The sequence below is a fragment of the Schistocerca cancellata genome, unplaced genomic scaffold (assembly GCF_023864275.1).
Source record: "Schistocerca cancellata isolate TAMUIC-IGC-003103 unplaced genomic scaffold, iqSchCanc2.1 HiC_scaffold_411, whole genome shotgun sequence".
Taxonomy (NCBI): Eukaryota; Metazoa; Arthropoda; class Insecta; order Orthoptera; family Acrididae; genus Schistocerca; species Schistocerca cancellata.
In genome coordinates this window covers 521,399-543,179 of record NW_026046428.1, presented here as the reverse complement: position 1 = coordinate 543,179, position 21,781 = coordinate 521,399, and the positions used below count along the sequence as shown (strand labels likewise).

General features: G+C 53.9%; 49 non-coding genes across 49 annotated transcripts; 10 read left to right on the top strand and 39 right to left on the bottom strand.

Annotated features, from left to right (window-relative positions):
• Window positions 1-10: 10 nt before the first annotated feature.
• Trnak-uuu (transfer RNA lysine (anticodon UUU)) lies at window positions 11-83 on the bottom strand. The gene has a single exon. It is a non-coding gene; the product is annotated as a tRNA-Lys (tRNA).
• Window positions 84-379: 296 nt separating this feature from the next.
• On the bottom strand, window positions 380-451 carry Trnae-uuc (transfer RNA glutamic acid (anticodon UUC)). The gene has a single exon. It is a non-coding gene; the product is annotated as a tRNA-Glu (tRNA).
• Window positions 452-773: 322 nt separating this feature from the next.
• On the bottom strand, window positions 774-846 carry Trnam-cau (transfer RNA methionine (anticodon CAU)). Its single transcript has one exon. It is a non-coding gene; the product is annotated as a tRNA-Met (tRNA).
• Window positions 847-1,661: 815 nt separating this feature from the next.
• Trnag-ucc (transfer RNA glycine (anticodon UCC)) lies at window positions 1,662-1,733 on the top strand. The gene has a single exon. It is a non-coding gene; the product is annotated as a tRNA-Gly (tRNA).
• Window positions 1,734-2,010: 277 nt separating this feature from the next.
• Trnas-aga (transfer RNA serine (anticodon AGA)) lies at window positions 2,011-2,092 on the bottom strand. The gene has a single exon. It is a non-coding gene; the product is annotated as a tRNA-Ser (tRNA).
• A 139-nt stretch (window positions 2,093-2,231) lies between these two features.
• Trnak-uuu (transfer RNA lysine (anticodon UUU)) lies at window positions 2,232-2,304 on the bottom strand. The gene has a single exon. It is a non-coding gene; the product is annotated as a tRNA-Lys (tRNA).
• A 296-nt stretch (window positions 2,305-2,600) lies between these two features.
• Window positions 2,601-2,672, bottom strand: Trnae-uuc (transfer RNA glutamic acid (anticodon UUC)). The gene has a single exon. It is a non-coding gene; the product is annotated as a tRNA-Glu (tRNA).
• A 322-nt stretch (window positions 2,673-2,994) lies between these two features.
• Trnam-cau (transfer RNA methionine (anticodon CAU)) lies at window positions 2,995-3,067 on the bottom strand. Its single transcript has one exon. It is a non-coding gene; the product is annotated as a tRNA-Met (tRNA).
• An 815-nt stretch (window positions 3,068-3,882) lies between these two features.
• Window positions 3,883-3,954, top strand: Trnag-ucc (transfer RNA glycine (anticodon UCC)). Its single transcript has one exon. It is a non-coding gene; the product is annotated as a tRNA-Gly (tRNA).
• A 277-nt stretch (window positions 3,955-4,231) lies between these two features.
• Window positions 4,232-4,313, bottom strand: Trnas-aga (transfer RNA serine (anticodon AGA)). The gene has a single exon. It is a non-coding gene; the product is annotated as a tRNA-Ser (tRNA).
• Window positions 4,314-4,452: 139 nt separating this feature from the next.
• On the bottom strand, window positions 4,453-4,525 carry Trnak-uuu (transfer RNA lysine (anticodon UUU)). Its single transcript has one exon. It is a non-coding gene; the product is annotated as a tRNA-Lys (tRNA).
• Window positions 4,526-4,821: 296 nt separating this feature from the next.
• On the bottom strand, window positions 4,822-4,893 carry Trnae-uuc (transfer RNA glutamic acid (anticodon UUC)). The gene has a single exon. It is a non-coding gene; the product is annotated as a tRNA-Glu (tRNA).
• Window positions 4,894-5,215: 322 nt separating this feature from the next.
• Trnam-cau (transfer RNA methionine (anticodon CAU)) lies at window positions 5,216-5,288 on the bottom strand. The gene has a single exon. It is a non-coding gene; the product is annotated as a tRNA-Met (tRNA).
• Window positions 5,289-6,103: 815 nt separating this feature from the next.
• On the top strand, window positions 6,104-6,175 carry Trnag-ucc (transfer RNA glycine (anticodon UCC)). The gene has a single exon. It is a non-coding gene; the product is annotated as a tRNA-Gly (tRNA).
• Window positions 6,176-6,452: 277 nt separating this feature from the next.
• Trnas-aga (transfer RNA serine (anticodon AGA)) lies at window positions 6,453-6,534 on the bottom strand. Its single transcript has one exon. It is a non-coding gene; the product is annotated as a tRNA-Ser (tRNA).
• A 139-nt stretch (window positions 6,535-6,673) lies between these two features.
• On the bottom strand, window positions 6,674-6,746 carry Trnak-uuu (transfer RNA lysine (anticodon UUU)). The gene has a single exon. It is a non-coding gene; the product is annotated as a tRNA-Lys (tRNA).
• Window positions 6,747-7,042: 296 nt separating this feature from the next.
• Window positions 7,043-7,114, bottom strand: Trnae-uuc (transfer RNA glutamic acid (anticodon UUC)). Its single transcript has one exon. It is a non-coding gene; the product is annotated as a tRNA-Glu (tRNA).
• Window positions 7,115-7,436: 322 nt separating this feature from the next.
• On the bottom strand, window positions 7,437-7,509 carry Trnam-cau (transfer RNA methionine (anticodon CAU)). The gene has a single exon. It is a non-coding gene; the product is annotated as a tRNA-Met (tRNA).
• Window positions 7,510-8,324: 815 nt separating this feature from the next.
• On the top strand, window positions 8,325-8,396 carry Trnag-ucc (transfer RNA glycine (anticodon UCC)). The gene has a single exon. It is a non-coding gene; the product is annotated as a tRNA-Gly (tRNA).
• A 277-nt stretch (window positions 8,397-8,673) lies between these two features.
• On the bottom strand, window positions 8,674-8,755 carry Trnas-aga (transfer RNA serine (anticodon AGA)). The gene has a single exon. It is a non-coding gene; the product is annotated as a tRNA-Ser (tRNA).
• A 139-nt stretch (window positions 8,756-8,894) lies between these two features.
• On the bottom strand, window positions 8,895-8,967 carry Trnak-uuu (transfer RNA lysine (anticodon UUU)). The gene has a single exon. It is a non-coding gene; the product is annotated as a tRNA-Lys (tRNA).
• Window positions 8,968-9,263: 296 nt separating this feature from the next.
• Window positions 9,264-9,335, bottom strand: Trnae-uuc (transfer RNA glutamic acid (anticodon UUC)). The gene has a single exon. It is a non-coding gene; the product is annotated as a tRNA-Glu (tRNA).
• A 322-nt stretch (window positions 9,336-9,657) lies between these two features.
• On the bottom strand, window positions 9,658-9,730 carry Trnam-cau (transfer RNA methionine (anticodon CAU)). Its single transcript has one exon. It is a non-coding gene; the product is annotated as a tRNA-Met (tRNA).
• An 815-nt stretch (window positions 9,731-10,545) lies between these two features.
• Trnag-ucc (transfer RNA glycine (anticodon UCC)) lies at window positions 10,546-10,617 on the top strand. The gene has a single exon. It is a non-coding gene; the product is annotated as a tRNA-Gly (tRNA).
• A 277-nt stretch (window positions 10,618-10,894) lies between these two features.
• Trnas-aga (transfer RNA serine (anticodon AGA)) lies at window positions 10,895-10,976 on the bottom strand. The gene has a single exon. It is a non-coding gene; the product is annotated as a tRNA-Ser (tRNA).
• Window positions 10,977-11,115: 139 nt separating this feature from the next.
• Window positions 11,116-11,188, bottom strand: Trnak-uuu (transfer RNA lysine (anticodon UUU)). The gene has a single exon. It is a non-coding gene; the product is annotated as a tRNA-Lys (tRNA).
• A 296-nt stretch (window positions 11,189-11,484) lies between these two features.
• On the bottom strand, window positions 11,485-11,556 carry Trnae-uuc (transfer RNA glutamic acid (anticodon UUC)). Its single transcript has one exon. It is a non-coding gene; the product is annotated as a tRNA-Glu (tRNA).
• Window positions 11,557-11,878: 322 nt separating this feature from the next.
• On the bottom strand, window positions 11,879-11,951 carry Trnam-cau (transfer RNA methionine (anticodon CAU)). The gene has a single exon. It is a non-coding gene; the product is annotated as a tRNA-Met (tRNA).
• An 815-nt stretch (window positions 11,952-12,766) lies between these two features.
• On the top strand, window positions 12,767-12,838 carry Trnag-ucc (transfer RNA glycine (anticodon UCC)). Its single transcript has one exon. It is a non-coding gene; the product is annotated as a tRNA-Gly (tRNA).
• A 277-nt stretch (window positions 12,839-13,115) lies between these two features.
• Trnas-aga (transfer RNA serine (anticodon AGA)) lies at window positions 13,116-13,197 on the bottom strand. The gene has a single exon. It is a non-coding gene; the product is annotated as a tRNA-Ser (tRNA).
• Window positions 13,198-13,336: 139 nt separating this feature from the next.
• Window positions 13,337-13,409, bottom strand: Trnak-uuu (transfer RNA lysine (anticodon UUU)). The gene has a single exon. It is a non-coding gene; the product is annotated as a tRNA-Lys (tRNA).
• Window positions 13,410-13,705: 296 nt separating this feature from the next.
• Trnae-uuc (transfer RNA glutamic acid (anticodon UUC)) lies at window positions 13,706-13,777 on the bottom strand. Its single transcript has one exon. It is a non-coding gene; the product is annotated as a tRNA-Glu (tRNA).
• Window positions 13,778-14,099: 322 nt separating this feature from the next.
• On the bottom strand, window positions 14,100-14,172 carry Trnam-cau (transfer RNA methionine (anticodon CAU)). The gene has a single exon. It is a non-coding gene; the product is annotated as a tRNA-Met (tRNA).
• Window positions 14,173-14,987: 815 nt separating this feature from the next.
• Window positions 14,988-15,059, top strand: Trnag-ucc (transfer RNA glycine (anticodon UCC)). Its single transcript has one exon. It is a non-coding gene; the product is annotated as a tRNA-Gly (tRNA).
• A 277-nt stretch (window positions 15,060-15,336) lies between these two features.
• Trnas-aga (transfer RNA serine (anticodon AGA)) lies at window positions 15,337-15,418 on the bottom strand. Its single transcript has one exon. It is a non-coding gene; the product is annotated as a tRNA-Ser (tRNA).
• A 139-nt stretch (window positions 15,419-15,557) lies between these two features.
• On the bottom strand, window positions 15,558-15,630 carry Trnak-uuu (transfer RNA lysine (anticodon UUU)). Its single transcript has one exon. It is a non-coding gene; the product is annotated as a tRNA-Lys (tRNA).
• A 296-nt stretch (window positions 15,631-15,926) lies between these two features.
• On the bottom strand, window positions 15,927-15,998 carry Trnae-uuc (transfer RNA glutamic acid (anticodon UUC)). The gene has a single exon. It is a non-coding gene; the product is annotated as a tRNA-Glu (tRNA).
• A 322-nt stretch (window positions 15,999-16,320) lies between these two features.
• Trnam-cau (transfer RNA methionine (anticodon CAU)) lies at window positions 16,321-16,393 on the bottom strand. The gene has a single exon. It is a non-coding gene; the product is annotated as a tRNA-Met (tRNA).
• Window positions 16,394-17,208: 815 nt separating this feature from the next.
• Trnag-ucc (transfer RNA glycine (anticodon UCC)) lies at window positions 17,209-17,280 on the top strand. Its single transcript has one exon. It is a non-coding gene; the product is annotated as a tRNA-Gly (tRNA).
• Window positions 17,281-17,557: 277 nt separating this feature from the next.
• Trnas-aga (transfer RNA serine (anticodon AGA)) lies at window positions 17,558-17,639 on the bottom strand. Its single transcript has one exon. It is a non-coding gene; the product is annotated as a tRNA-Ser (tRNA).
• A 139-nt stretch (window positions 17,640-17,778) lies between these two features.
• Window positions 17,779-17,851, bottom strand: Trnak-uuu (transfer RNA lysine (anticodon UUU)). The gene has a single exon. It is a non-coding gene; the product is annotated as a tRNA-Lys (tRNA).
• A 296-nt stretch (window positions 17,852-18,147) lies between these two features.
• On the bottom strand, window positions 18,148-18,219 carry Trnae-uuc (transfer RNA glutamic acid (anticodon UUC)). The gene has a single exon. It is a non-coding gene; the product is annotated as a tRNA-Glu (tRNA).
• A 322-nt stretch (window positions 18,220-18,541) lies between these two features.
• Window positions 18,542-18,614, bottom strand: Trnam-cau (transfer RNA methionine (anticodon CAU)). The gene has a single exon. It is a non-coding gene; the product is annotated as a tRNA-Met (tRNA).
• An 815-nt stretch (window positions 18,615-19,429) lies between these two features.
• Window positions 19,430-19,501, top strand: Trnag-ucc (transfer RNA glycine (anticodon UCC)). The gene has a single exon. It is a non-coding gene; the product is annotated as a tRNA-Gly (tRNA).
• Window positions 19,502-19,778: 277 nt separating this feature from the next.
• Window positions 19,779-19,860, bottom strand: Trnas-aga (transfer RNA serine (anticodon AGA)). The gene has a single exon. It is a non-coding gene; the product is annotated as a tRNA-Ser (tRNA).
• Window positions 19,861-19,999: 139 nt separating this feature from the next.
• On the bottom strand, window positions 20,000-20,072 carry Trnak-uuu (transfer RNA lysine (anticodon UUU)). Its single transcript has one exon. It is a non-coding gene; the product is annotated as a tRNA-Lys (tRNA).
• Window positions 20,073-20,368: 296 nt separating this feature from the next.
• Trnae-uuc (transfer RNA glutamic acid (anticodon UUC)) lies at window positions 20,369-20,440 on the bottom strand. The gene has a single exon. It is a non-coding gene; the product is annotated as a tRNA-Glu (tRNA).
• A 322-nt stretch (window positions 20,441-20,762) lies between these two features.
• On the bottom strand, window positions 20,763-20,835 carry Trnam-cau (transfer RNA methionine (anticodon CAU)). Its single transcript has one exon. It is a non-coding gene; the product is annotated as a tRNA-Met (tRNA).
• Window positions 20,836-21,650: 815 nt separating this feature from the next.
• Trnag-ucc (transfer RNA glycine (anticodon UCC)) lies at window positions 21,651-21,722 on the top strand. Its single transcript has one exon. It is a non-coding gene; the product is annotated as a tRNA-Gly (tRNA).
• The last annotated feature ends 59 nt before the right edge of the window (window positions 21,723-21,781 follow it).

Genomic DNA, 21,781 nt, shown 5'->3' with positions numbered 1-21,781 from the left:
TTAAAATCTTCGCCCGAACAGGGATTCGAACCCTGGACCCTTAGGTTAAAAGCCTAATGCTCTACCGACTGAGCTATCCGGGCTCACGCTTGTTGTGCATGGAGCGACTGCAAGCAATGTGAATAACTGGAACGCGTGTGTAGGCGTACTACGGTAATTGCTGGCTTCTGGCGCAACTGGCGACTTCACCGACTTCCCACTGACGCTGGTAGCACCCCAACAGCGGACCAGTGCCTCTTCTCCCTTTATCCCGGTGCTGACAGTAATTGCATCCTGTGCCTGCTTCCCCCGATTACGTTCGGTTGAAGCTCCGGAAGGTGGGCGACAAACGAAGGTTGGAAGGCCAAAAGATGGAGGGTCGTGTGCGCAAAAACTTCCCTTCCGGTACCGGGAATCGAACCCGGGCCTCCTGGGTGAAAGCCAGGTATCCTAGCCACTAGACCACACCGGATTTGCTCGAGAAACGTGAGATTTACTCCCTCTCTTCTCGCATTTCGTGCTCAATCCGGACTCAGTGTTGTTCTCTGTTTGCGAGCATTTTTGCGCGTGCAGACTGGCATGGCGCACAGCTCGAAACTGTCTATTCATTGCTGTTTGCATCATATTTCACTCATAACAGGGGAGGAGAATGATCAAAGTTGTACCTTGCCATAATTGGAAGTAAACATTGTGACGCTGAGGCGTGGACTCCTTGTGGATAACAAACGACAATTAAGTTCGTTCGCTAGCAATAGCAACGCCGTTAATTCAGCCGTGATGTACAGCAAATTAAATGCCCCGGGTGAGGATCGAACTCACGACCTTAAGATTATGAGACTTACGCGCTACCTACTGCGCTACCGAGGCTCGTTGCAACCATCATCCCAGGAATCTTGGTAAGTCTCACATATTAGAGATAGACAGTTTGCGCTTTCTCAGGAATCTGTTGTGTCGCTACGCGTGCTTTCCCGACTTGCTAGAGTAAACTGCTGCCGCAGCTTTTTTAACGACGGAAAGCAGCACTGCCTGAGGTTACAGTACATCGCCCTTGCGGCACCTGAACACAGCGGCCTGTAGGGCCAGGCCGACGCTGGAGTTCAGTAACAGCACGCGGCCGTCCAAGTAGGGTCTCTTGCGTGCTGCATGTTTGGTTCTTCTCACAGCGAATCCTGCTATACATTCCTGAGGCTGGCGCACCTCAAGCGAGCAATCGGCGCGGCAGCACTATAGCGAGAACAGCAAAACGATGCATCGGCCGGGAATCGAAGCCGGGCCGCCCGCGTGGTAGTCGAACAACCTACCACTTTTTTAGTTGTTGTTCTCATTTTGTTAGTTGCATTTGTTGGGGGCGGACGTCCGATGACGTCCGTGCTTCCCGAGCATATTCCCGAGCAGCTGTCTGCAGGGAAAGTGGGATTGCCACCCAGCGACGTCGGATACAACCGAAAAAAGTGCTACACACGCGGAGTCCCCCACTACACTGCCTCAAAGCGACCGCTCGTCACTATTGCGTGAGTAACGTTGCGGCCGCGGCGACGAGCCTTGCCCAAAGACGCAGCGTGCGTGGAGGCGCTGCCCGAATGCACCCTCCTACCTCGTAAAGCGCCTACAGCTACTATCACCGTGGGCCACTGCCGGCGGGCGGGAAGCCGACACAGCGCGGCGTTGCGAGCAGCGGCTGTGCGGTGGTAGTGTAATGGTGAGCATAGTTGCCTTCCGAGCAGTTGAGCCGCGTTCGATTCCCGGCCACCGCAACGGGCGCAAATCTATGCGTATGAGTACGTGAGCCACGTGCTGTTGAATTAACGTTTTCTTTCCGTCGTCGCTCCACGCAGGCCATCCTGTAGTATGTCCCGACTTGTCCCGACTTTGCTCGGCTGACGCGAAAGCTGACGCTTGGAATTCGCCCTTATCAAAAGGACAGGCGCTATAAACGACTGTGAGAGGTGAGGTGTAGCGAGGTACCAAAACGACAGGCAAACTGCGAAATTTTCTGCTCTCTCTTCTGAAACAAAAAATAAAAAAAACCGACGCAGTCGGTAGGACTCGAACCTACGCTCCCAGAGGGAATCTGATTTCTAGTCAGACGCCTTAACCACTCGGCCACGACTGCTCGTAGCTAAAGCTTCCCTCGAATCGTGAAAAATGCAACCGGTCTGCGCAGAATGTTGACAGGAAACGAACTCGGTGCACTGATTACGGCAGGGCTACCAGCGCTACGAGACGAGCCATTACGGAAGCGTTAAAATCTTCGCCCGAACAGGGATTCGAACCCTGGACCCTTAGGTTAAAAGCCTAATGCTCTACCGACTGAGCTATCCGGGCTCACGCTTGTTGTGCATGGAGCGACTGCAAGCAATGTGAATAACTGGAACGCGTGTGTAGGCGTACTACGGTAATTGCTGGCTTCTGGCGCAACTGGCGACTTCACCGACTTCCCACTGACGCTGGTAGCACCCCAACAGCGGACCAGTGCCTCTTCTCCCTTTATCCCGGTGCTGACAGTAATTGCATCCTGTGCCTGCTTCCCCCGATTACGTTCGGTTGAAGCTCCGGAAGGTGGGCGACAAACGAAGGTTGGAAGGCCAAACGATGGAGGGTCGTGTGCGCAAAAACTTCCCTTCCGGTACCGGGAATCGAACCCGGGCCTCCTGGGTGAAAGCCAGGTATCCTAGCCACTAGACCACACCGGATTTGCTCGAGAAACGTGAGATTTACTCCCTCTCTTCTCGTATTTCGTGCTCAATCCGGACTCAGTGTTGTTATCTGTTTGCGAGCATTTTTGCGCGTGCAGACTGGCATGGCGCACAGCTCGAAACTGTCTATTCATTGCTGTTTGCATCATATTTCACTCATAACAGGGGAGGAGAATGATCAAAGTTGTACCTTGCCATAATTGGAAGTAAACATTGTGACGCTGAGGTGTGGACTCCTTGTGGATAACAAACGACAATTAAGTTCGTTCGCTAGCAATAGCAACGCCGTTAATTCAGCCGTGATGTACAGCAAATTAAATGCCCCGGGTGAGGATCGAACTCACGACCTTAAGATTATGAGACTTACGCGCTACCTACTGCGCTACCGAGGCTCGTTGCAACCATCATCCCAGGAATCTTGGTAAGTCTCACATATTAGAGATAGACAGTTTGCGCTTTCTCAGGAATCTGTTGTGTCGCTACGCGTGCTTTCCCGACTTGCTAGAGTAAACTGCTGCCGCAGCTTTTTTAACGACGGAAAGCAGCACTGCCTGAGGTTACAGTACATCGCCCTTGCGGCACCTGAACACAGCGGCCTGTAGGGCCAGGCCGACGCTGGAGTTCAGTAACAGCACGCGGCCGTCCAAGTAGGGTCTCTTGCGTGCTGCATGTTTGGTTCTTCTCACAGCGAATCCTGCTATACATTCCTGAGGCTGGCGCACCTCAAGCGAGCAATCGGCGCGGCAGCACTATAGCGAGAACAGCAAAACGATGCATCGGCCGGGAATCGAAGCCGGGCCGCCCGCGTGGTAGTCGAACAACCTACCACTTTTTTAGTTGTTGTTCTCATTTTGTTAGTTGCATTTGTTGGGGGCGGACGTCCGATGACGTCCGTGCTTCCCGAGCATATTCCCGAGCAGCTGTCTGCAGGGAAAGTGGGATTGCCACCCAGCGACGTCGGATACAACCGAAAAAAGTGCTACACACGCGGAGTCCCCCACTACACTGCCTCAAAGCGACCGCTCGTCACTATTGCGTGAGTAACGTTGCGGCCGCGGCGACGAGCCTTGCCCAAAGACGCAGCGTGCGTGGAGGCGCTGCCCGAATGCACCCTCCTACCTCGTAAAGCGCCTACAGCTACTATCACCGTGGGCCACTGCCGGCGGGCGGGAAGCCGACACAGCGCGGCGTTGCGAGCAGCGGCTGTGCGGTGGTAGTGTAATGGTGAGCATAGTTGCCTTCCGAGCAGTTGAGCCGCGTTCGATTCCCGGCCACCGCAACGGGCGCAAATCTATGCGTATGAGTACGTGAGCCACGTGCTGTTGAATTAACGTTTTCTTTCCGTCGTCGCTCCACGCAGGCCATCCTGTAGTATGTCCCGACTTGTCCCGACTTTGCTCGGCTGACGCGAAAGCTGACGCTTGGAATTCGCCCTTATCAAAAGGACAGGCGCTATAAACGACTGTGAGAGGTGAGGTGTAGCGAGGTACCAAAACGACAGGCAAACTGCGAAATTTTCTGCTCTCTCTTCTGAAACAAAAAATAAAAAAAACCGACGCAGTCGGTAGGACTCGAACCTACGCTCCCAGAGGGAATCTGATTTCTAGTCAGACGCCTTAACCACTCGGCCACGACTGCTCGTAGCTAAAGCTTCCCTCGAATCGTGAAAAATGCAACCGGTCTGCGCAGAATGTTGACAGGAAACGAACTCGGTGCACTGATTACGGCAGGGCTACCAGCGCTACGAGACGAGCCATTACGGAAGCGTTAAAATCTTCGCCCGAACAGGGATTCGAACCCTGGACCCTTAGGTTAAAAGCCTAATGCTCTACCGACTGAGCTATCCGGGCTCACGCTTGTTGTGCATGGAGCGACTGCAAGCAATGTGAATAACTGGAACGCGTGTGTAGGCGTACTACGGTAATTGCTGGCTTCTGGCGCAACTGGCGACTTCACCGACTTCCCACTGACGCTGGTAGCACCCCAACAGCGGACCAGTGCCTCTTCTCCCTTTATCCCGGTGCTGACAGTAATTGCATCCTGTGCCTGCTTCCCCCGATTACGTTCGGTTGAAGCTCCGGAAGGTGGGCGACAAACGAAGGTTGGAAGGCCAAAAGATGGAGGGTCGTGTGCGCAAAAACTTCCCTTCCGGTACCGGGAATCGAACCCGGGCCTCCTGGGTGAAAGCCAGGTATCCTAGCCACTAGACCACACCGGATTTGCTCGAGAAACGTGAGATTTACTCCCTCTCTTCTCGCATTTCGTGCTCAATCCGGACTCAGTGTTGTTCTCTGTTTGCGAGCATTTTTGCGCGTGCAGACTGGCATGGCGCACAGCTCGAAACTGTCTATTCATTTCTGTTTGCATCATATTTCACTCATAACAGGGGAGGAGAATGATCAAAGTTGTACCTTGCCATAATTGGAAGTAAACATTGTGACGCTGAGGCGTGGACTCCTTGTGGATAACAAACGACAATTAAGTTCGTTCGCTAGCAATAGCAACGCCGTTAATTCAGCCGTGATGTACAGCAAATTAAATGCCCCGGGTGAGGATCGAACTCACGACCTTAAGATTATGAGACTTACGCGCTACCTACTGCGCTACCGAGGCTCGTTGCAACCATCATCCCAGGAATCTTGGTAAGTCTCACATATTAGAGATAGACAGTTTGCGCTTTCTCAGGAATCTGTTGTGTCGCTACGCGTGCTTTCCCGACTTGCTAGAGTAAACTGCTGCCGCAGCTTTTTTAACGACGGAAAGCAGCACTGCCTGAGGTTACAGTACATCGCCCTTGCGGCACCTGAACACAGCGGCCTGTAGGGCCAGGCCGACGCTGGAGTTCAGTAACAGCACGCGGCCGTCCAAGTAGGGTCTCTTGCGTGCTGCATGTTTGGTTCTTCTCACAGCGAATCCTGCTATACATTCCTGAGGCTGGCGCACCTCAAGCGAGCAATCGGCGCGGCAGCACTATAGCGAGAACAGCAAAACGATGCATCGGCCGGGAATCGAAGCCGGGCCGCCCGCGTGGTAGTCGAACAACCTACCACTTTTTTAGTTGTTGTTCTCATTTTGTTAGTTGCATTTGTTGGGGGCGGACGTCCGATGACGTCCGTGCTTCCCGAGCATATTCCCGAGCAGCTGTCTGCAGGGAAAGTGGGATTGCCACCCAGCGACGTCGGATACAACCGAAAAAAGTGCTACACACGCGGAGTCCCCCACTACACTGCCTCAAAGCGACCGCTCGTCACTATTGCGTGAGTAACGTTGCGGCCGCGGCGACGAGCCTTGCCCAAAGACGCAGCGTGCGTGGAGGCGCTGCCCGAATGCACCCTCCTACCTCGTAAAGCGCCTACAGCTACTATCACCGTGGGCCACTGCCGGCGGGCGGGAAGCCGACACAGCGCGGCGTTGCGAGCAGCGGCTGTGCGGTGGTAGTGTAATGGTGAGCATAGTTGCCTTCCGAGCAGTTGAGCCGCGTTCGATTCCCGGCCACCGCAACGGGCGCAAATCTATGCGTATGAGTACGTGAGCCACGTGCTGTTGAATTAACGTTTTCTTTCCGTCGTCGCTCCACGCAGGCCATCCTGTAGTATGTCCCGACTTGTCCCGACTTTGCTCGGCTGACGCGAAAGCTGACGCTTGGAATTCGCCCTTATCAAAAGGACAGGCGCTATAAACGACTGTGAGAGGTGAGGTGTAGCGAGGTACCAAAACGACAGGCAAACTGCGAAATTTTCTGCTCTCTCTTCTGAAACAAAAAATAAAAAAAACCGACGCAGTCGGTAGGACTCGAACCTACGCTCCCAGAGGGAATCTGATTTCTAGTCAGACGCCTTAACCACTCGGCCACGACTGCTCGTAGCTAAAGCTTCCCTCGAATCGTGAAAAATGCAACCGGTCTGCGCAGAATGTTGACAGGAAACGAACTCGGTGCACTGATTACGGCAGGGCTACCAGCGCTACGAGACGAGCCATTACGGAAGCGTTAAAATCTTCGCCCGAACAGGGATTCGAACCCTGGACCCTTAGGTTAAAAGCCTAATGCTCTACCGACTGAGCTATCCGGGCTCACGCTTGTTGTGCATGGAGCGACTGCAAGCAATGTGAATAACTGGAACGCGTGTGTAGGCGTACTACGGTAATTGCTGGCTTCTGGCGCAACTGGCGACTTCACCGACTTCCCACTGACGCTGGTAGCACCCCAACAGCGGACCAGTGCCTCTTCTCCCTTTATCCCGGTGCTGACAGTAATTGCATCCTGTGCCTGCTTCCCCCGATTACGTTCGGTTGAAGCTCCGGAAGGTGGGCGACAAACGAAGGTTGGAAGGCCAAAAGATGGAGGGTCGTGTGCGCAAAAACTTCCCTTCCGGTACCGGGAATCGAACCCGGGCCTCCTGGGTGAAAGCCAGGTATCCTAGCCACTAGACCACACCGGATTTGCTCGAGAAACGTGAGATTTACTCCCTCTCTTCTCGCATTTCGTGCTCAATCCGGACTCAGTGTTGTTCTCTGTTTGCGAGCATTTTTGCGCGTGCAGACTGGCATGGCGCACAGCTCGAAACTGTCTATTCATTTCTGTTTGCATCATATTTCACTCATAACAGGGGAGGAGAATGATCAAAGTTGTACCTTGCCATAATTGGAAGTAAACATTGTGACGCTGAGGCGTGGACTCCTTGTGGATAACAAACGACAATTAAGTTCGTTCGCTAGCAATAGCAACGCCGTTAATTCAGCCGTGATGTACAGCAAATTAAATGCCCCGGGTGAGGATCGAACTCACGACCTTAAGATTATGAGACTTACGCGCTACCTACTGCGCTACCGAGGCTCGTTGCAACCATCATCCCAGGAATCTTGGTAAGTCTCACATATTAGAGATAGACAGTTTGCGCTTTCTCAGGAATCTGTTGTGTCGCTACGCGTGCTTTCCCGACTTGCTAGAGTAAACTGCTGCCGCAGCTTTTTTAACGACGGAAAGCAGCACTGCCTGAGGTTACAGTACATCGCCCTTGCGGCACCTGAACACAGCGGCCTGTAGGGCCAGGCCGACGCTGGAGTTCAGTAACAGCACGCGGCCGTCCAAGTAGGGTCTCTTGCGTGCTGCATGTTTGGTTCTTCTCACAGCGAATCCTGCTATACATTCCTGAGGCTGGCGCACCTCAAGCGAGCAATCGGCGCGGCAGCACTATAGCGAGAACAGCAAAACGATGCATCGGCCGGGAATCGAAGCCGGGCCGCCCGCGTGGTAGTCGAACAACCTACCACTTTTTTAGTTGTTGTTCTCATTTTGTTAGTTGCATTTGTTGGGGGCGGACGTCCGATGACGTCCGTGCTTCCCGAGCATATTCCCGAGCAGCTGTCTGCAGGGAAAGTGGGATTGCCACCCAGCGACGTCGGATACAACCGAAAAAAGTGCTACACACGCGGAGTCCCCCACTACACTGCCTCAAAGCGACCGCTCGTCACTATTGCGTGAGTAACGTTGCGGCCGCGGCGACGAGCCTTGCCCAAAGACGCAGCGTGCGTGGAGGCGCTGCCCGAATGCACCCTCCTACCTCGTAAAGCGCCTACAGCTACTATCACCGTGGGCCACTGCCGGCGGGCGGGAAGCCGACACAGCGCGGCGTTGCGAGCAGCGGCTGTGCGGTGGTAGTGTAATGGTGAGCATAGTTGCCTTCCGAGCAGTTGAGCCGCGTTCGATTCCCGGCCACCGCAACGGGCGCAAATCTATACGTATGAGTATGTGAGCCACGTGCTGTTGAATTAACGTTTTCTTTCCGTCGTCGCTCCACGCAGGCCATCCTGTAGTATGTCCCGACTTGTCCCGACTTTGCTCGGCTGACGCGAAAGCTGACGCTTGGAATTCGCCCTTATCAAAAGGACAGGCGCTATAAACGACTGTGAGAGGTGAGGTGTAGCGAGGTACCAAAACGACAGGCAAACTGCGAAATTTTCTGCTCTCTCTTCTGAAACAAAAAATAAAAAAAACCGACGCAGTCGGTAGGACTCGAACCTACGCTCCCAGAGGGAATCTGATTTCTAGTCAGACGCCTTAACCACTCGGCCACGACTGCTCGTAGCTAAAGCTTCCCTCGAATCGTGAAAAATGCAACCGGTCTGCGCAGAATGTTGACAGGAAACGAACTCGGTGCACTGATTACGGCAGGGCTACCAGCGCTACGAGACGAGCCATTACGGAAGCGTTAAAATCTTCGCCCGAACAGGGATTCGAACCCTGGACCCTTAGGTTAAAAGCCTAATGCTCTACCGACTGAGCTATCCGGGCTCACTCTTGTTGTGCATGGAGCGACTGCAAGCAATGTGAATAACTGGAACGCGTGTGTAGGCGTACTACGGTAATTGCTGGCTTCTGGCGCAACTGGCGACTTCACCGACTTCCCACTGACGCTGGTAGCACCCCAACAGCGGACCAGTGCCTCTTCTCCCTTTATCCCGGTGCTGACAGTAATTGCATCCTGTGCCTGCTTCCCCCGATTACGTTCGGTTGAAGCTCCGGAAGGTGGGCGACAAACGAAGGTTGGAAGGCCAAACGATGGAGGGTCGTGTGCGCAAAAACTTCCCTTCCGGTACCGGGAATCGAACCCGGGCCTCCTGGGTGAAATCCAGGTATCCTAGCCACTAGACCACACCGGATTTGCTCGAGAAACGTGAGATTTACTCCCTCTCTTCTCGCATTTCGTGCTCAATCCGGACTCAGTGTTGTTCTCTGTTTGCGAGCATTTTTGCGCGTGCAGACTGGCATGGCGCACAGCTCGAAACTGTCTATTCATTGCTGTTTGCATCATATTTCACTCATAACAGGGGAGGAGAATGATCAAAGTTGTACCTTGCCATAATTGGAAGTAAACATTGTGACGCTGAGGCGTGGACTCCTTGTGGATAACAAACGACAATTAAGTTCGTTCGCTAGCAATAGCAACGCCGTTAATTCAGCCGTGATGTACAGCAAATTAAATGCCCCGGGTGAGGATCGAACTCACGACCTTAAGATTATGAGACTTACGCGCTACCTACTGCGCTACCGAGGCTCGTTGCAACCATCATCCCAGGAATCTTGGTAAGTCTCACATATTAGAGATAGACAGTTTGCGCTTTCTCAGGAATCTGTTGTGTCGCTACGCGTGCTTTCCCGACTTGCTAGAGTAAACTGCTGCCGCAGCTTTTTTAACGACGGAAAGCAGCACTGCCTGAGGTTACAGTACATCGCCCTTGCGGCACCTGAACACAGCGGCCTGTAGGGCCAGGCCGACGCTGGAGTTCAGTAACAGCACGCGGCCGTCCAAGTAGGGTCTCTTGCGTGCTGCATGTTTGGTTCTTCTCACAGCGAATCCTGCTATACATTCCTGAGGCTGGCGCACCTCAAGCGAGCAATCGGCGCGGCAGCACTATAGCGAGAACAGCAAAACGATGCATCGGCCGGGAATCGAAGCCGGGCCGCCCGCGTGGTAGTCGAACAACCTACCACTTTTTTAGTTGTTGTTCTCATTTTGTTAGTTGCATTTGTTGGGGGCGGACGTCCGATGACGTCCGTGCTTCCCGAGCATATTCCCGAGCAGCTGTCTGCAGGGAAAGTGGGATTGCCACCCAGCGACGTCGGATACAACCGAAAAAAGTGCTACACACGCGGAGTCCCCCACTACACTGCCTCAAAGCGACCGCTCGTCACTATTGCGTGAGTAACGTTGCGGCCGCGGCGACGAGCCTTGCCCAAAGACGCAGCGTGCGTGGAGGCGCTGCCCGAATGCACCCTCCTACCTCGTAAAGCGCCTACAGCTACTATCACCGTGGGCCACTGCCGGCGGGCGGGAAGCCGACACAGCGCGGCGTTGCGAGCAGCGGCTGTGCGGTGGTAGTGTAATGGTGAGCATAGTTGCCTTCCGAGCAGTTGAGCCGCGTTCGATTCCCGGCCACCGCAACGGGCGCAAATCTATGCGTATGAGTACGTGAGCCACGTGCTGTTGAATTAACGTTTTCTTTCCGTCGTCGCTCCACGCAGGCCATCCTGTAGTATGTCCCGACTTGTCCCGACTTTGCTCGGCTGACGCGAAAGCTGACGCTTGGAATTCGCCCTTATCAAAAGGACAGGCGCTATAAACGACTGTGAGAGGTGAGGTGTAGCGAGGTACCAAAACGACAGGCAAACTGCGAAATTTTCTGCTCTCTCTTCTGAAACAAAAAATAAAAAAAACCGACGCAGTCGGTAGGACTCGAACCTACGCTCCCAGAGGGAATCTGATTTCTAGTCAGACGCCTTAACCACTCGGCCACGACTGCTCGTAGCTAAAGCTTCCCTCGAATCGTGAAAAATGCAACCGGTCTGCGCAGAATGTTGACAGGAAACGAACTCGGTGCACTGATTACGGCAGGGCTACCAGCGCTACGAGACGAGCCATTACGGAAGCGTTAAAATCTTCGCCCGAACAGGGATTCGAACCCTGGACCCTTAGGTTAAAAGCCTAATGCTCTACCGACTGAGCTATCCGGGCTCACGCTTGTTGTGCATGGAGCGACTGCAAGCAATGTGAATAACTGGAACGCGTGTGTAGGCGTACTACGGTAATTGCTGGCTTCTGGCGCAACTGGCGACTTCACCGACTTCCCACTGACGCTGGTAGCACCCCAACAGCGGACCAGTGCCTCTTCTCCCTTTATCCCGGTGCTGACAGTAATTGCATCCTGTGCCTGCTTCCCCCGATTACGTTCGGTTGAAGCTCCGGAAGGTGGGCGACAAACGAAGGTTGGAAGGCCAAAAGATGGAGGGTCGTGTGCGCAAAAACTTCCCTTCCGGTACCGGGAATCGAACCCGGGCCTCCTGGGTGAAAGCCAGGTATCCTAGCCACTAGACCACACCGGATTTGCTCGAGAAACGTGAGATTTACTCCCTCTCTTCTCGCATTTCGTGCTCAATCCGGACTCAGTGTTGTTCTCTGTTTGCGAGCATTTTTGCGCGTGCAGACTGGCATGGCGCACAGCTCGAAACTGTCTATTCATTGCTGTTTGCATCATATTTCACTCATAACAGGGGAGGAGAATGATCAAAGTTGTACCTTGCCATAATTGGAAGTAAACATTGTGACGCTGAGGCGTGGACTCCTTGTGGATAACAAACGACAATTAAGTTCGTTCGCTAGCAATAGCAACGCCGTTAATTCAGCCGTGATGTACAGCAAATTAAATGCCCCGGGTGAGGATCGAACTCACGACCTTAAGATTATGAGACTTACGCGCTACCTACTGCGCTACCGAGGCTCGTTGCAACCATCATCCCAGGAATCTTGGTAAGTCTCACATATTAGAGATAGACAGTTTGCGCTTTCTCAGGAATCTGTTGTGTCGCTACGCGTGCTTTCCCGACTTGCTAGAGTAAACTGCTGCCGCAGCTTTTTTAACGACGGAAAGCAGCACTGCCTGAGGTTACAGTACATCGCCCTTGCGGCACCTGAACACAGCGGCCTGTAGGGCCAGGCCGACGCTGGAGTTCAGTAACAGCACGCGGCCGTCCAAGTAGGGTCTCTTGCGTGCTGCATGTTTGGTTCTTCTCACAGCGAATCCTGCTATACATTCCTGAGGCTGGCGCACCTCAAGCGAGCAATCGGCGCGGCAGCACTATAGCGAGAACAGCAAAACGATGCATCGGCCGGGAATCGAAGCCGGGCCGCCCGCGTGGTAGTCGAACAACCTACCACTTTTTTAGTTGTTGTTCTCATTTTGTTAGTTGCATTTGTTGGGGGCGGACGTCCGATGACGTCCGTGCTTCCCGAGCATATTCCCGAGCAGCTGTCTGCAGGGAAAGTGGGATTGCCACCCAGCGACGTCGGATACAACCGAAAAAAGTGCTACACACGCGGAGTCCCCCACTACACTGCCTCAAAGCGACCGCTCGTCACTATTGCGTGAGTAACGTTGCGGCCGCGGCGACGAGCCTTGCCCAAAGACGCAGCGTGCGTGGAGGCGCTGCCCGAATGCACCCTCCTACCTCGTAAAGCGCCTACAGCTACTATCACCGTGGGCCACTGCCGGCGGGCGGGAAGCCGACACAGCGCGGCGTTGCGAGCAGCGGCTGTGCGGTGGTAGTGTAATGGTGAGCATAGTTGCCTTCCGAGCAGTTGAGCCGCGTTCGATTCCCGGCCACCGCAACGGGCGCAAATCTATACGTATGAGTATGTGAGCCACGTGCTGTTGAATTAACGTTTTCTTTCCGTCGTCGCTCCACGCAGGCCATCCTGTAGTATGTCCCGACTTGTCCCGACTTTGCTCGGCTGACGCGAAAGCTGACGCTTGGAATTCGCCCTTATCAAAAGGACAGGCGCTATAAACGACTGTGAGAGGTGAGGTGTAGCGAGGTACCAAAACGACAGGCAAACTGCGAAATTTTCTGCTCTCTCTTCTGAAACAAAAAATAAAAAAAACCGACGCAGTCGGTAGGACTCGAACCTACGCTCCCAGAGGGAATCTGATTTCTAGTCAGACGCCTTAACCACTCGGCCACGACTGCTCGTAGCTAAAGCTTCCCTCGAATCGTGAAAAATGCAACCGGTCTGCGCAGAATGTTGACAGGAAACGAACTCGGTGCACTGATTACGGCAGGGCTACCAGCGCTACGAGACGAGCCATTACGGAAGCGTTAAAATCTTCGCCCGAACAGGGATTCGAACCCTGGACCCTTAGGTTAAAAGCCTAATGCTCTACCGACTGAGCTATCCGGGCTCACTCTTGTTGTGCATGGAGCGACTGCAAGCAATGTGAATAACTGGAACGCGTGTGTAGGCGTACTACGGTAATTGCTGGCTTCTGGCGCAACTGGCGACTTCACCGACTTCCCACTGACGCTGGTAGCACCCCAACAGCGGACCAGTGCCTCTTCTCCCTTTATCCCGGTGCTGACAGTAATTGCATCCTGTGCCTGCTTCCCCCGATTACGTTCGGTTGAAGCTCCGGAAGGTGGGCGACAAACGAAGGTTGGAAGGCCAAACGATGGAGGGTCGTGTGCGCAAAAACTTCCCTTCCGGTACCGGGAATCGAACCCGGGCCTCCTGGGTGAAAGCCAGGTATCCTAGCCACTAGACCACACCGGATTTGCTCGAGAAACGTGAGATTTACTCCCTCTCTTCTCGTATTTCGTGCTCAATCCGGACTCAGTGTTGTTATCTGTTTGCGAGCATTTTTGCGCGTGCAGACTGGCATGGCGCACAGCTCGAAACTGTCTATTCATTGCTGTTTGCATCATATTTCACTCATAACAGGGGAGGAGAATGATCAAAGTTGTACCTTGCCATAATTGGAAGTAAACATTGTGACGCTGAGGCGTGGACTCCTTGTGGATAACAAACGACAATTAAGTTCGTTCGCTAGCAATAGCAACGCCGTTAATTCAGCCGTGATGTACAGCAAATTAAATGCCCCGGGTGAGGATCGAACTCACGACCTTAAGATTATGAGACTTACGCGCTACCTACTGCGCTACCGAGGCTCGTTGCAACCATCATCCCAGGAATCTTGGTAAGTCTCACATATTAGAGATAGACAGTTTGCGCTTTCTCAGGAATCTGTTGTGTCGCTACGCGTGCTTTCCCGACTTGCTAGAGTAAACTGCTGCCGCAGCTTTTTTAACGACGGAAAGCAGCACTGCCTGAGGTTACAGTACATCGCCCTTGCGGCACCTGAACACAGCGGCCTGTAGGGCCAGGCCGACGCTGGAGTTCAGTAACAGCACGCGGCCGTCCAAGTAGGGTCTCTTGCGTGCTGCATGTTTGGTTCTTCTCACAGCGAATCCTGCTATACATTCCTGAGGCTGGCGCACCTCAAGCGAGCAATCGGCGCGGCAGCACTATAGCGAGAACAGCAAAACGATGCATCGGCCGGGAATCGAAGCCGGGCCGCCCGCGTGGTAGTCGAACAACCTACCACTTTTTTAGTTGTTGTTCTCATTTTGTTAGTTGCATTTGTTGGGGGCGGACGTCCGATGACGTCCGTGCTTCCCGAGCATATTCCCGAGCAGCTGTCTGCAGGGAAAGTGGGATTGCCACCCAGCGACGTCGGATACAACCGAAAAAAGTGCTACACACGCGGAGTCCCCCACTACACTGCCTCAAAGCGACCGCTCGTCACTATTGCGTGAGTAACGTTGCGGCCGCGGCGACGAGCCTTGCCCAAAGACGCAGCGTGCGTGGAGGCGCTGCCCGAATGCACCCTCCTACCTCGTAAAGCGCCTACAGCTACTATCACCGTGGGCCACTGCCGGCGGGCGGGAAGCCGACACAGCGCGGCGTTGCGAGCAGCGGCTGTGCGGTGGTAGTGTAATGGTGAGCATAGTTGCCTTCCGAGCAGTTGAGCCGCGTTCGATTCCCGGCCACCGCAACGGGCGCAAATCTATGCGTATGAGTATGTGAGCCACGTGCTGTTGAATTAACGTTTTCTTTCCGTCGTCGCTCCACGCAGGCCATGCTGTAGTATGTCCCGACTTGTCCCGACTTTGCTCGGCTGACGCGAAAGCTGACGCTTGGAATTCGCCCTTATCAAAAGGACAGGCGCTATAAACGACTGTGAGAGGTGAGGTGTAGCGAGGTACCAAAACGACAGGCAAACTGCGAAATTTTCTGCTCTCTCTTCTGAAACAAAAAATAAAAAAAACCGACGCAGTCGGTAGGACTCGAACCTACGCTCCCAGAGGGAATCTGATTTCTAGTCAGACGCCTTAACCACTCGGCCACGACTGCTCGTAGCTAAAGCTTCCCTCGAATCGTGAAAAATGCAACCGGTCTGCGCAGAATGTTCACAGGAAACGAACTCGGTGCACTGATTACGGCAGGGCTACCAGCGCTACGAGACGAGCCATTACGGAAGCGTTAAAATCTTCGCCCGAACAGGGATTCGAACCCTGGACCCTTAGGTTAAAAGCCTAATGCTCTACCGACTGAGCTATCCGGGCTCACGCTTGTTGTGCATGGAGCGACTGCAAGCAATGTGAATAACTGGAACGCGTGTGTAGGCGTACTACGGTAATTGCTGGCTTCTGGCGCAACTGGCGACTTCACCGACTTCCCACTGACGCTGGTAGCACCCCAACAGCGGACCAGTGCCTCTTCTCCCTTTATCCCGGTGCTGACAGTAATTGCATCCTGTGCCTGCTTCCCCCGATTACGTTCGGTTGAAGCTCCGGAAGGTGGGCGACAAACGAAGGTTGGAAGGCCAAACGATGGAGGGTCGTGTGCGCAAAAACTTCCCTTCCGGTACCGGGAATCGAACCCGGGCCTCCTGGGTGAAAGCCAGGTATCCTAGCCACTAGACCACACCGGATTTGCTCGAGAAACGTGAGATTTACTCCCTCTCTTCTCGCATTTCGTGCTCAATCCGGACTCAGTGTTGTTCTCTGTTTGCGAGCATTTTTGCGCGTGCAGACTGGCATGGCGCACAGCTCGAAACTGTCTATTCATTGCTGTTTGCATCATATTTCACTCATAACAGGGGAGGAGAATGATCAAAGTTGTACCTTGCCATAATTGGAAGTAAACATTGTGACGCTGAGGCGTGGACTCCTTGTGGATAACAAACGACAATTAAGTTCGTTCGCTAGCAATAGCAACGCCGTTAATTCAGCCGTGATGTACAGCAAATTAAATGCCCCGGGTGAGGATCGAACTCACGACCTTAAGATTATGAGACTTACGCGCTACCTACTGCGCTACCGAGGCTCGTTGCAACCATCATCCCAGGAATCTTGGTAAGTCTCACATATTAGAGATAGACAGTTTGCGCTTTCTCAGGAATCTGTTGTGTCGCTACGCGTGCTTTCCCGACTTGCTAGAGTAAACTGCTGCCGCAGCTTTTTTAACGACGGAAAGCAGCACTGCCTGAGGTTACAGTACATCGCCCTTGCGGCACCTGAACACAGCGGCCTGTAGGGCCAGGCCGACGCTGGAGTTCAGTAACAGCACGCGGCCGTCCAAGTAGGGTCTCTTGCGTGCTGCATGTTTGGTTCTTCTCACAGCGAATCCTGCTATACATTCCTGAGGCTGGCGCACCTCAAGCGAGCAATCGGCGCGGCAGCACTATAGCGAGAACAGCAAAACGATGCATCGGCCGGGAATCGAAGCCGGGCCGCCCGCGTGGTAGTCGACCAACCTACCACTTTTTTAGTTGTTGTTCTCATTTTGTTAGTTGCATTTGTTGGGGGCGGACGTCCGATGACGTCCGTGCTTCCCGAGCATATTCCCGAGCAGCTGTCTGCAGGGAAAGTGGGATTGCCACCCAGCGACGTCGGATACAACCGAAAAAAGTGCTACACACGCGGAGTCCCCCACTACACTGCCTCAAAGCGACCGCTCGTCACTATTGCGTGAGTAACGTTGCGGCCGCGGCGACGAGCCTTGCCCAAAGACGCAGCGTGCGTGGAGGCGCTGCCCGAATGCACCCTCCTACCTCGTAAAGCGCCTACAGCTACTATCACCGTGGGCCACTGCCGGCGGGCGGGAAGCCGACACAGCGCGGCGTTGCGAGCAGCGGCTGTGCGGTGGTAGTGTAATGGTGAGCATAGTTGCCTTCCGAGCAGTTGAGCCGCGTTCGATTCCCGGCCACCGCAACGGGCGCAAATCTATGCGTATGAGTATGTGAGCCACGTGCTGTTGAATTAACGTTTTCTTTCCGTCGTCGCTCCACGCAGGCCATGCTGTAGTATGTCCCGACTTGTCCCGACTTTGCTCGGCTGACGCGAAAGCTGACGCTTGGAATTCGCCCTTATCAAAAGGACAGGCGCTATAAACGACTGTGAGAGGTGAGGTGTAGCGAGGTACCAAAACGACAGGCAAACTGCGAAATTTTCTGCTCTCTCTTCTGAAACAAAAAATAAAAAAAACCAACGCAGTCGGTAGGACTCGAACCTACGCTCCCAGAGGGAATCTGATTTCTAGTCAGACGCCTTAACCACTCGGCCACGACTGCTCGTAGCTAAAGCTTCCCTCGAATCGTGAAAAATGCAACCGGTCTGCGCAGAATGTTGACAGGAAACGAACTCGGTGCACTGATTACGGCAGGGCTACCAGCGCTACGAGACGAGCCATTACGGAAGCGTTAAAATCTTCGCCCGAACAGGGATTCGAACCCTGGACCCTTAGGTTAAAAGCCTAATGCTCTACCGACTGAGCTATCCGGGCTCACTCTTGTTGTGCATGGAGCGACTGCAAGCAATGTGAATAACTGGAACGCGTGTGTAGGCGTACTACGGTAATTGCTGGCTTCTGGCGCAACTGGCGACTTCACCGACTTCCCACTGACGCTGGTAGCACCCCAACAGCGGACCAGTGCCTCTTCTCCCTTTATCCCGGTGCTGACAGTAATTGCATCCTGTGCCTGCTTCCCCCGATTACGTTCGGTTGAAGCTCCGGAAGGTGGGCGACAAACGAAGGTTGGAAGGCCAAACGATGGAGGGTCGTGTGCGCAAAAACTTCCCTTCCGGTACCGGGAATCGAACCCGGGCCTCCTGGGTGAAAGCCAGGTATCCTAGCCACTAGACCACACCGGATTTGCTCGAGAAACGTGAGATTTACTCCCTCTCTTCTCGTATTTCGTGCTCAATCCGGACTCAGTGTTGTTCTCTGTTTGCGAGCATTTTTGCGCGTGCAGACTGGCATGGCGCACAGCTCGAAACTGTCTATTCATTGCTGTTTGCATCATATTTCACTCATAACAGGGGAGGAGAATGATCAAAGTTGTACCTTGCCATAATTGGAAGTAAACATTGTGACGCTGAGGCGTGGACTCCTTGTGGATAACAAACGACAATTAAGTTCGTTCGCTAGCAATAGCAACGCCGTTAATTCAGCCGTGATGTACAGCAAATTAAATGCCCCGGGTGAGGATCGAACTCACGACCTTAAGATTATGAGACTTACGCGCTACCTACTGCGCTACCGAGGCTCGTTGCAACCATCATCCCAGGAATCTTGGTAAGTCTCACATATTAGAGATAGACAGTTTGCGCTTTCTCAGGAATCTGTTGTGTCGCTACGCGTGCTTTCCCGACTTGCTAGAGTAAACTGCTGCCGCAGCTTTTTTAACGACGGAAAGCAGCACTGCCTGAGGTTACAGTACATCGCCCTTGCGGCACCTGAACACAGCGGCCTGTAGGGCCAGGCCGACGCTGGAGTTCAGTAACAGCACGCGGCCGTCCAAGTAGGGTCTCTTGCGTGCTGCATGTTTGGTTCTTCTCACAGCGAATCCTGCTATACATTCCTGAGGCTGGCGCACCTCAAGCGAGCAATCGGCGCGGCAGCACTATAGCGAGAACAGCAAAACGATGCATCGGCCGGGAATCGAAGCCGGGCCGCCCGCGTGGTAGTCGAACAACCTACCACTTTTTTAGTTGTTGTTCTCATTTTGTTAGTTGCATTTGTTGGGGGCGGACGTCCGATGACGTCCGTGCTTCCCGAGCATATTCCCGAGCAGCTGTCTGCAGGGAAAGTGGGATTGCCACCCAGCGACGTCGGATACAACCGAAAAAAGTGCTACACACGCGGAGTCCCCCACTACACTGCCTCAAAGCGACCGCTCGTCACTATTGCGTGAGTAACGTTGCGGCCGCGGCGACGAGCCTTGCCCAAAGACGCAGCGTGCGTGGAGGCGCTGCCCGAATGCACCCTCCTACCTCGTAAAGCGCCTACAGCTACTATCACCGTGGGCCACTGCCGGCGGGCGGGAAGCCGACACAGCGCGGCGTTGCGAGCAGCGGCTGTGCGGTGGTAGTGTAATGGTGAGCATAGTTGCCTTCCGAGCAGTTGAGCCGCGTTCGATTCCCGGCCACCGCAACGGGCGCAAATCTATGCGTATGAGTACGTGAGCCACGTGCTGTTGAATTAACGTTTTCTTTCCGTCGTCGCTCCACGCAGGCCATCCTGTAGTATGTCCCGACTTGTCCCGACTTTGCTCGGCTGACGCGAAAGCTGACGCTTGGAATTCGCCCTTATCAAAAGGACAGGCGCTATAAACGACTGTGAGAGGTGAGGTGTAGCGAGGTACCAAAACGACAGGCAAACTGCGAAATTTTCTGCTCTCTCTTCTGAAACAAAAAATAAAAAAAACCGACGCAGTCGGTAGGACTCGAACCTACGCTCCCAGAGGGAATCTGATTTCTAGTCAGACGCCTTAACCACTCGGCCACGACTGCTCGTAGCTAAAGCTTCCCTCGAATCGTGAAAAATGCAACCGGTCTGCGCAGAATGTTGACAGGAAACGAACTCGGTGCACTGATTACGGCAGGGCTACCAGCGCTACGAGACGAGCCATTACGGAAGCGTTAAAATCTTCGCCCGAACAGGGATTCGAACCCTGGACCCTTAGGTTAAAAGCCTAATGCTCTACCGACTGAGCTATCCGGGCTCACGCTTGTTGTGCATGGAGCGACTGCAAGCAATGTGAATAACTGGAACGCGTGTGTAGGCGTACTACGGTAATTGCTGGCTTCTGGCGCAACTGGCGACTTCACCGACTTCCCACTGACGCTGGTAGCACCCCAACAGCGGACCAGTGCCTCTTCTCCCTTTATCCCGGTGCTGACAGTAATTGCATCCTGTGCCTGCTTCCCCCGATTACGTTCGGTTGAAGCTCCGGAAGGTGGGCGACAAACGAAGGTTGGAAGGCCAAACGATGGAGGGTCGTGTGCGCAAAAACTTCCCTTCCGGTACCGGGAATCGAACCCGGGCCTCCTGGGTGAAAGCCAGGTATCCTAGCCACTAGACCACACCGGATTTGCTCGAGAAACGTGAGATTTACTCCCTCTCTTCTCGCATTTCGTGCTCAATCCGGACTCAGTGTTGTTCTCTGTTTGCGAGCATTTTTGCGCGTGCAGACTGGCATGGCGCACAGCTCGAAACTGTCTATTCATTGCTGTTTGCATCATATTTCACTCATAACAGGGGAGGAGAATGATCAAAGTTGTACCTTGCCATAATTGGAAGTAAACATTGTGACGCTGAGGCGTGGACTCCTTGTGGATAACAAACGACAATTAAGTTCGTTCGCTAGCAATAGCAACGCCGTTAATTCAGCCGTGATGTACAGCAAATTAAATGCCCCGGGTGAGGATCGAACTCACGACCTTAAGATTATGAGACTTACGCGCTACCTACTGCGCTACCGAGGCTCGTTGCAACCATCATCCCAGGAATCTTGGTAAGTCTCACATATTAGAGATAGACAGTTTGCGCTTTCTCAGGAATCTGTTGTGTCGCTACGCGTGCTTTCCCGACTTGCTAGAGTAAACTGCTGCCGCAGCTTTTTTAACGACGGAAAGCAGCACTGCCTGAGGTTACAGTACATCGCCCTTGCGGCACCTGAACACAGCGGCCTGTAGGGCCAGGCCGACGCTGGAGTTCAGTAACAGCACGCGGCCGTCCAAGTAGGGTCTCTTGCGTGCTGCATGTTTGGTTCTTCTCACAGCGAATCCTGCTATACATTCCTGAGGCTGGCGCACCTCAAGCGAGCAATCGGCGCGGCAGCACTATAGCGAGAACAGCAAAACGATGCATCGGCCGGGAATCGAAGCCGGGCCGCCCGCGTGGTAGTCGACCAACCTACCACTTTTTTAGTTGTTGTTCTCATTTTGTTAGTTGCATTTGTTGGGGGCGGACGTCCGATGACGTCCGTGCTTCCCGAGCATATTCCCGAGCAGCTGTCTGCAGGGAAAGTGGGATTGCCACCCAGCGACGTCGGATACAACCGAAAAAAGTGCTACACACGCGGAGTCCCCCACTACACTGCCTCAAAGCGACCGCTCGTCACTATTGCGTGAGTAACGTTGCGGCCGCGGCGACGAGCCTTGCCCAAAGACGCAGCGTGCGTGGAGGCGCTGCCCGAATGCACCCTCCTACCTCGTAAAGCGCCTACAGCTACTATCACCGTGGGCCACTGCCGGCGGGCGGGAAGCCGACACAGCGCGGCGTTGCGAGCAGCGGCTGTGCGGTGGTAGTGTAATGGTGAGCATAGTTGCCTTCCGAGCAGTTGAGCCGCGTTCGATTCCCGGCCACCGCAACGGGCGCAAATCTATGCGTATGAGTATGTGAGCCACGTGCTGTTGAATTAACGTTTTC